Consider the following 9,401-nt stretch of genomic DNA (forward strand, 5'->3'; position numbering starts at 1 on the left):
TGAGTGGGTGAGTGAGGGGTGAGTGGGTGAGTGGATGAGTGAGTGAGTGGGTGAGTAGGTGAGTGAGTGGGTGAGTGAGGGGTGAGTGGGTGAGTGGGTGAGTGAGTGGGTGAGTGAGTGGGTGAGTGGGTGAGTGGCTGAGTGAGTGAGTGGGTGAGTGGGTGGGTGAGTGGCTGAGTGGGTGAGTGAGTGAGTGGGTGAGTGGGTGAGTGAGTGGATGAGTGAGTGGATGAGTGGGTGAGTGGGTGGCTGAGTGGCTGAGTGGGTGAGTGAGTGGGTGAGTGAGGGGTGAGAGGGTGAGTGAGGGGTGAGTGGGTGAGTGAGTGGATGAGTGAGTGGGTGGGTGAGTGGATGAGTGGGTGAGTGGGTGGCTGAGTGGCTGAGTGAGTGGGTGAATGAGTGAGTGGGTGAGTGAGTGAGTGAATGGCTGAGTGAGCGGGTGAGCGGGTGAGGGGTGAGCGAGCGACTCACCCTGGTGGAGCAGCTGGGTGCGGTAGACGGGAGGGAGTGAGGTGAGCAGGCACAGGTGGAGCCTCATCGCAAGCAGGAACCTCACCACCTGCTCACCACCACACACAGTCCACCACCATCACCATCACCACCATCACCACCATCACCACCATCACCACCATCACCACCACCATCATCACCATGACCACCATCATCATCATCACCACCATGACCACCATCATCATCACCACCATCACCACCATCACCACCATCACCACCATCACCACCATCACCACCATCACCACCATCACCACCATCACCACCATCACCAACATCACCACCATTATCATCACCACCATCACCACCATTATCATCACCACCATCACCACCATCAACATCACCACCATCACCACCATCACCATCATCACCACCATCACCACCATCACCACCATCACCACCATCACCACCATCACCAACATCACCATCACCACCATCACCATCATCACCAACATCACCACCATCATCATCACCAGGGGGTGGGGGAGAGGGGAGGGGTTGGGAGGGGATGGGGGGAGGGGTGGGGGGCATGGGGGGTTGGGGGGAGGGTGTGGAGGAGGAGGGGAGGGGTGAGGAGGAGAGGAGGGGGAGTGGGTGAGTGAGTGAGTGGGTGAGTGAGTGAGTGAGTGGGTGAGTGAGTGAGTGGGTGAGTGAGTGAGTGGGTGAGTGAGTGGGTGAGTGAGTGGGTGAGTGAGTGGTGAGTGAGTGGATGAGTAGGTGGGTGGGTGAGTGAGTGGGTGGGTGAGTGAGGGGTGAGTGAGTGGATGAGTAGGTGGGTGGGTGAGTGGGTGAGTGAGTGGGTGAGTGGGTGAGTGAGTGGGTGGGTGAGTGGGTGAGTGGCTGAGTGAGTGGGTGGCTGAGTGGCTGAGTGAGTGGGTGGCTGAGTGGCTGAGTGGATGAGTGAGTGGGTGAGTGGATGAGTGAGTGAGTGGGTGAGTGGCTGAGTGAGTGAGTGGGTGAGTGGGTGGGTGAGTGGGTGGGTGAGTGAGTGGGTGAGTGGATGAGTGAGTGAGTGGGTGAGTGAGTGAGTGGGTGGGTGGGTGAGTGGGTGAGTGGGTGAGTGAGTGAGTGAGTGGGTGGGTGGGTGAGTGGGTGGGTGGGTGGGTGGGTGGGTGGGTGAGTGGGTGACTGAGTGGGTGAGTGAGTGGGTGAGTGAGTGAGTGAGTGAGTGGGTGAGTGAGTGGGTGAGTGGGTGAGTGGGTGAGTGAGGGGTGAGTGAGGGGTGAGTGGGTCAGTGAGGGGTGAGTGGGTGAGTGAGTGGGTGAGTGAGTGGGTGGGTGGCTGAGTGGCGGAGTGGGTGAGTGAGTGAGTGAGTGGGTGAGTGAGTGAATGAGTGAGTGGGTGAGTGAGTGAATGGGTGAGTGAGCGGGTGAGGGGTGAGCGAGTGACTCACCCTGGTGGAGCAGCTGGGTGCGGTAGACGGGAGGGAGTGAGGTGAGCAGGCACAGGTGGAGCCTCATCGCAAGCAGGAACCTCACCACCTGCTCACCACCACACACAGTCCACCACCATCACCACCATCACCAACATCACCACCATCACCACCACCATCATCATCATCATCACCACCATCATCATCACCACCATCAACATCACCACCATCAACATCACCACCATCAACATCACCAACCTCATCATCACCACCATCAACATCACCACCATCACCACCATCAACATCACCACCATCACCACCATCATTATCATCACCACCATCACCACCATCATCACCATTACCACCATCACCATTACCACCATCACCACCATCACCATTACCACCATCACCACCATCACCACCATCACCACCATCACCACCATCACCATCACCAGGGGGTGGGGGAGAGGGGAGGGGGTGTGAGGGAGGGGATGGGGAGGGGGTGGAAGGGAGGGGCATGGGGGGTTGGGGGGAGGGTGTGGAGGGGGAGTGGGCTAGTGAGTGGGTGGGTGAATGAGTGAGTGAGGGGTGAGTGAGTGGGTGAGTGATTGGGTGAGTGGGTGAGTGAGTGGGTGAGTGAGTGGGTGAGTGGGTGAGTGAGTGGGTGAGTGAGTGGGTGAGTGAGTGGCTGAGTGAGTGAGTGGGTGAGTGAGTGAGTGGGTGAGTGAGTGGGTGAGTGAGTGGGTGGGTGAGTGAGGGGTGAGTGAGTGGATGAGTAGGTGGGTGGGTGAGTGGGTGAGTGAGGGGTGAGTAAGTGGGTGAGTGAGTGGGTGAGTGAGTGGGTGAGTGAGTGGGTGAGTGAGTGGGTGAGTGAGTGGGTGAGTGAGTGGGTGGGTGAGTGATGGGATGAGTAGGTGGGTGGGTGAGTGAGTGGGTGAGTGGCTGAGTGAGTGGGTGGCTGAGTGGCTGTGTCAGTGGGTGGCTGAGTGGGTGAGTGGGTGAGTGAGTGAGTGGGTGAGTGAGTGGGTGAGTGGGTGAGTGGGTGGGTGAGTGAGTGGGTGAGTGAGTGAGTGGGTGAGTGGGTGAGTGGGTGAGTGGGTGGGTGAGTGAGTGGGTGAGTGAGTGAGTGAGTGGGTGAGTGGGTGAGTGGGTGAGTGGGTGAGTGGGTGGGTGAGTGAGTGGGTGAGTGGCTGAGTGGGTGAGTGGGTGGGTGGGTGAGTGAGTGAGTGGGTGGGTGGGTGGGAGAGTGAGTGAGTGAGTGAGTGGGTAAGTGGGTGGGTGAGTGAGTGGGTGAGTGGGTGAGTGGGTGAGTGAGTGGGTGAGTGGGTGGGTGAGTGGGTGAGTGGGTGGGTGAGTGAGTGGGTGAGTGAGTGAGTGAGTGGGTGAGTGGGTGAGTGGGTGAGTGGGTGAGTGGGTGGGTGAGTGAGTGGGTGAGTGGCTGAGTGGGTGAGTGGGTGGGTGGGTGAGTGAGTGAGTGGGTGGGTGGGTGGGAGAGTGAGTGAGTGAGTGGGTAAGTGCGTGGGTGAGTGAGTGGGTGAGTGGGTGAGTGGGTGAGTGAGTGGGTGAGTGGGTGGGTGAGTGGGTGAATGGCTGAGTGGGTGAGTGGGTGAGTGAGTGAGTGGGTGAGTGAGTGGGTGGGTGGGTGAGTGGGTGAGTGGGTGGGTTAGTGGGTGAGTGAGTGGGTGGGTGGGTGAGTGAGTGGCTGAGTGGCTGAGTGGCTGAGTGGCTGAGTGGGTGAGTGGCTGAGTGAGTGAGTGAGTGAGTGGGTGAGTGAGTGAGTGGTGAGTGGGTGAGTGGATGAGTGAGTGGGTGGGTGAGTGGATGAGTGGGTGAGTGGGTGGCTGAGTGGCTGAGTGGGTGAGTGAGGGGTGAGTGGGTGAGTGAGTGGATGAGTGGGTGGCTGAGTGGCTGAGTGAGTGAGTGAATGGGTGAGTGAGCGGGTGAGGGGTGAGCGAGTGACTCACCCTGGTGGAGCAGCTGGGTGCGGTAGACGGGAGGGAGTGAGGTGAGCAGGCACAGGTGGAGCCTCATCGCAAGCAGGAACCTCACCACCTGCTCACCACCACACACAGTCCACCACCATCACCACCATCACCAACATCACCACCATCACCACCACCATCATCATCATCATCACCACCATCAACATCACCACCATCAACATCACCAACCTCATCATCACCACCATCAACATCACCACCATCACCACCATCAACATCACCACCATCACCACCATCATCATCATCACCACCATCACCACCATCATCACCATTACCACCATCACCACCATCACCATCACCAGGGGGTGGGGGAGAGGGGAGGGGGTGGGAGGGAGGGGATGGGGAGGGGGTGGAAGGGAGGGGCATGGGGGGTTGGGGGGAGGGTGTGGAGGGGGAGTGGGTGAGTGAGTGGGTGGGTGAATGAGTGAGTGAGGGGTGAGTGAGTGGGTGAGTGATTGGGTGAGTGGGTGAGTGAGTGGGTGAGTGAGTGGGTGAGTGGGTGAGTGAGTGGGTGAGTGAGTGGGTGAGTGAGTGGGTGAGTGAGTGGCTGAGTGAGTGAGTGGGGTGAGTGAGTGAGTGGGTGAGTGAGTGGGTGAGTGAGTGGGTGAGTGAGTGGGTGGGTGAGTGAGGGGTGAGTGAGTGGATGAGTAGGTGGGTGGGTGAGTGGGTGAGTGAGGGGTGAGTGAGTGGGTGAGTGAGTGGGTGAGTGAGTGGGTGAGTGAGTGGGTGAGTGAGTGGGTGAGTGAGTGGGTGAGTGAGTGGGTGAGTGGGTGAGTGAGTGGGTGAGTGAGTGGGTGAGTGAGTGGGTGAGTGAGTGGGTGAGTGAGTGGTGGTGAGGATGAGTAGGTGGGTGGGTGAGTGAGTGGGTGAGTGGCTGAGTGAGTGGGTGGCTGAGTGGCTGTGTCAGTGGGTGGCTGAGTGGGTGAGTGGGTGAGTGAGTGAGTGGGTGAGTGAGTGGGTGAGTGGGTGAGTGGGTGGGTGAGTGAGTGGGTGAGTGAGTGAGTGGGTGAGTGGGTGAGTGGGTGAGTGGGTGGGTGAGTGAGTGGGTGAGTGAGTGAGTGGGTGAGTGAGTGAGTGGGTGAGTGAGTGGGTGAGTGAGTGGGTGAGTGAGTGGGTGGGTGAGTGAGGGGTGAGTGAGTGGATGAGTAGGTGGGTGGGTGAGTGGGTGAGTGAGGGGTGAGTAAGTGGGTGAGTGAGTGGGTGAGTGAGTGGGTGAGTGAGTGGGTGAGTGAGTGGGTGAGTGAGTGGGTGAGTGAGTGGGTGAGTGAGTGGGTGAGTGAGTGGGTGGGTGAGTGATGGGATGAGTAGGTGGGTGGGTGAGTGAGTGGGTGAGTGGCTGAGTGAGTGGGTGGCTGAGTGGCTGTGTCAGTGGGTGGCTGAGTGAGTGAGTGTGTGAGTGAGTGAGTGGGTGAGTGAGTGGGTGAGTGGGTGAGTGGGTGGGTGAGTGAGTGGGTGAGTGAGTGAGTGGGTGAGTGGGTGAGTGGGTGAGTGGGTGGGTGAGTGAGTGGGTGAGTGAGTGAGTGGGTGAGTGGGTGAGTGGGTGAGTGGGTGGGTGAGTGGCTGAGTGGGTGAGTGGGTGGGTGGGTGAGTGAGTGGGTGGGTGAGTGAGTGGGTGGGTGGGTGGGTGGGTGAGTGGGTGGGAGAGTGAGTGAGTGAGTGGGTAAATGCGTGGGTGAGTGAGTGGGTGAGTGGGTGAGTGAGTGGGTGAGTGGGTGGGTGAGTGGGTGAGTGGGTGAGTGAGTGGGTGGGTGAGTGGGTGAGTGGGTGGGTTAGTGGGTGAGTGAGTGGGTGGGGTGGGGTGAGTGAGTGGGTGAGTGGCTGAGTGGGTGAGTGAGTGAGTGAGTGAGTGGGTGAGTGGGTGAGTGGCTGAGTGGGTGAGTGGCTGAGTGGGTGAGTGGGTGAGTGGGTGAGTGAGTGGGTGAGTGAGTGAGTGAGTGAGTGGGTGAGTGAGTGGGTGGGTGGGTGAGTGAGTGGGTAAGTGGCTGAGTGGGTGAGTGAGTGAGTGGGTGAGTGGGTGAGTGGCTGAGTGGGTGGGTGGGTGAGTGGGTGGGTGAGTGGGTGGGTGAGTGGGTGGGTGAGTGGGTGGGTGAGTGGGTGGGTGAGTGGGTGGGTGAGTGGGTGGGTGAGTGGGTGGGTGAGTGGCTGGGGTGGGGGGGAGGGGGTGGAAGGGAGGGGGAGGGAGGGGATGGGGGGTGGGGGGGGTGACGATGGTGGGGGTGAGTGGGGGGGGGCTGACCGGTTGCCATGGTAGCGTAGCCCCCACCCCCGGCGGCTCCCCCCAGCGCCAGGCCGTCGGCGTCACTCTGCGAGCTTGGGGTGGAGCCTGCGGTAGCTACGGTTACAGCCATAGCAACAGCCACAGCAACAGCCATAGCAACAGTTACTCGCTGCAATAGCCACATATACTCACTCACTCCATCACTCACCCAACTACCCACCTCACCCCACCCACTCACCCACCCACCCACCCCACCCACTCACCCACCCACCCACCCACCCCACCCACTCACCCACCCACCCACTCACCCACTCACCCACTCACCCACTCACCCACCCACCCACCCACCCACCCACCCCACCCACTCACCCACCCACCCACCCCACCCACTCACCCACCCACCCACCCCACCCACTCACCCACCCACCCACCCCACCCACTCACCCACCCACCCACCCCACCCACTCACCCACCCACCCACCCCACCCACTCACCCCCACTCACCCACCCCACTCACCCACCCCACCCACCCACCCCACTCACCCACCCACCCACCCCACCCACTCACCCACCCACCCACCCCACCCACTCACCCACCCACCCACCCACCCACTCACCCACCCACCCACCCCCACCCACCACTCACCCACCCACCCACCCCACCCACTCACCCACCCACCCACCCCACCCACTCACCCACTCACCCACCCACCCACCCCACCCACTCACCCACCCACCCACCCCACCCACTCACCCACCCACCCACCCCACCCACTCACCCACCCACCCACCCCACCCACTCACCCACCCACCCACCCCACCCACTCACCCACCCACCCACCCACCCACTCACCCACCGACACACCCCACCCCACCCACCGACACACCCACCCCACCCACCGACACACCCCACCCCACCCACCGACACACCCCACCCCACCCACCGACACACCCCACCCCACCTCACCCCACCTCACCCCACCCACCCACCTCACCCCACCCACCCACCTCACCCCACCCACCCACCTCACCCCACCCACCCACCTCACCCCACCCACCCACCTCACCCCACCCACCCACCTCACCCCACCCACCCACCTCACCCCACCCACCCACCCCACCCCACCCACCCACCTCACCCCACCCACCCACCTCACCCCACCCACCCACCTCACCCCCCACCTCACCCCACCCCCCCACCTCACCCCACCCCACCCCACCCACCCACCTCACCGCCCCCCACCCACCTTACCTCACCCCACCCACCTCACCCCACCCACCTCACCTCACCCCACCCACCTCACCTCACCCCACCCACCTCACCTCACCCCACCCACCCCACCTCACCCACCCCACCCACCTCACCCCACCCACCTCACCCCACCCCACCCACCTCACCCCACCCCACCCACTTCACCCCACCCCACCCACTTCACCCCACCCCACCCACTTCACCCCACCCACCCACCTCACCCCACCCACCTACCCACCCACTCACCCACCCCACCCACCCACCTCACCCACCTCACCCCACCCACCCACTCACCCACCTCACCCCACCCACCTACCCACCCGATGGTACAATATACCCAGGCAGGTGCTTAGTTTTGATGGGGCTGATGGTAAGGCCCCACCTCTGAGTGGCACGCTCCAGTCTCAGCAGCAGCAGCGTCTCCAACTCCTCTTCTGAATGAGCAGCTATTACCAAATCAAAGAGACACACACAGTGACAGAGACACAGAGACCCACACACAGACACACAGTGAGAGACACACAGAGACAGTGACACACACACACAGTGACACACACACAGTGACTCACACACAGTCACAGACACACACAGAGACACAGACACACAGAGACACACACAGAGACACACACAGTGACACACAGAGTGACACAGTGACACAGAGAGACACACACAGGGTGACACAGAGACACACACACGGGGTGACACAGAGAGACACACAGTGGCACACAGAGACACACAGTGACACACACACAGTGACAGAGACACACACGGGGTGACACAGAGAGACACACACGGGGTGACACAGAGAGACACACAGTGACACAGAGAGACACACACGGGGTGACACAGAGAGACACACAGTGACACACACAGTGACACAGAGAGACACACAGTAACAGACACATAGAGACAAACACAGTGACAGACACACACACAGTGACACACACAGTGACAGAGACACAGAGACACACAGTGACACACACACAGTGACACACACACAGTGACAGAGACACAGTGACACAGAGAGACACACAGTGACACACACAGTGACACAGAGAGACACACAGTAACAGACACACAGAGACAAACACAGTGGCAGAAACACACACACAGTGACAGACACACAGTGACAGAGACACACACACAGTGACAGAGACACACAGTGACACACACACAGTGACAGAGACACAGTGACACAGAGACACACAGTGACACACACAGTGACACAGAGAGACACACAGTAACAGACACACAGTGACACACACAGTAACAGACACACAGTGACACACACAGTGACACAGAGAGACACAGAGAGACACACAGAGAGACACACAGAGACAAACACAGTGACAGAGACACACACACAGTGACACACAGTGACAGAGACACACAGTGACACACACACAGTGACACACACAGTGACAGTGACACACACACAGTGACACACACAGTGACAGAGACACACACACAGTGACACACACAGTGACAGAGACACACACACAGTGACAGAGACACACACACAGTGACAGAGACACACACACAGTGACAGAGACACAGTGACAGAGACACAGTGACAGAGACACAGTGACAGAGACACAGTGACAGAGACACAGTGACAGAGACACAGTGACACACACACAGTGACACACACACAGTGACACACACACAGTGACAGAGACACACACAGTGACACACACAGTGACACACACAGTGACACACAGTGACACACACAGTGACAGAGACACACAGTGACACACACAGTGACACACACACAGTGACAGAGACACACAGTGACAGAGACACACAGTGACACACACACAGAGACACACACAGTGACAGAGACACACACACACACAGTGACACACACACACAGTGACACACACACACAGACACACACACAGTGACACACACAGTGACACACACACAGTGACAGAGACACACACAGTGACACACACACAAAGACACACACAGTGACAGAGACACACACAGTGACACACACACACAGTGACACACACACACAGTGACACACACACAGTGACACACACACAGTGA

General features: G+C 59.7%; 1 long non-coding RNA gene across 1 annotated transcript; it reads right to left on the bottom strand.

Annotated features, from left to right (window-relative positions):
- Positions 1–505: 505 nt before the first annotated feature.
- Positions 506–7,795, bottom strand: LOC133362215 (uncharacterized). Its single transcript, XR_009757473.1, has 5 exons — positions 7,732–7,795; positions 6,116–6,211; positions 3,844–3,931; positions 1,901–1,988; positions 506–559 (listed from the first exon to the last, which is right to left on the bottom strand). It is a non-coding gene; the product is annotated as an uncharacterized LOC133362215 (long non-coding RNA).
- Between the last annotated feature and the right edge of the window lie 1,606 nt (positions 7,796–9,401).

This window comes from Lethenteron reissneri, unplaced genomic scaffold (assembly GCF_015708825.2).
Source record: "Lethenteron reissneri isolate LAM-NWPU_2019-01 unplaced genomic scaffold, ASM1570882v1 scaffold_1405, whole genome shotgun sequence".
NCBI lineage: Eukaryota > Metazoa > Chordata > Hyperoartia > Petromyzontiformes > Petromyzontidae > Lethenteron > Lethenteron reissneri.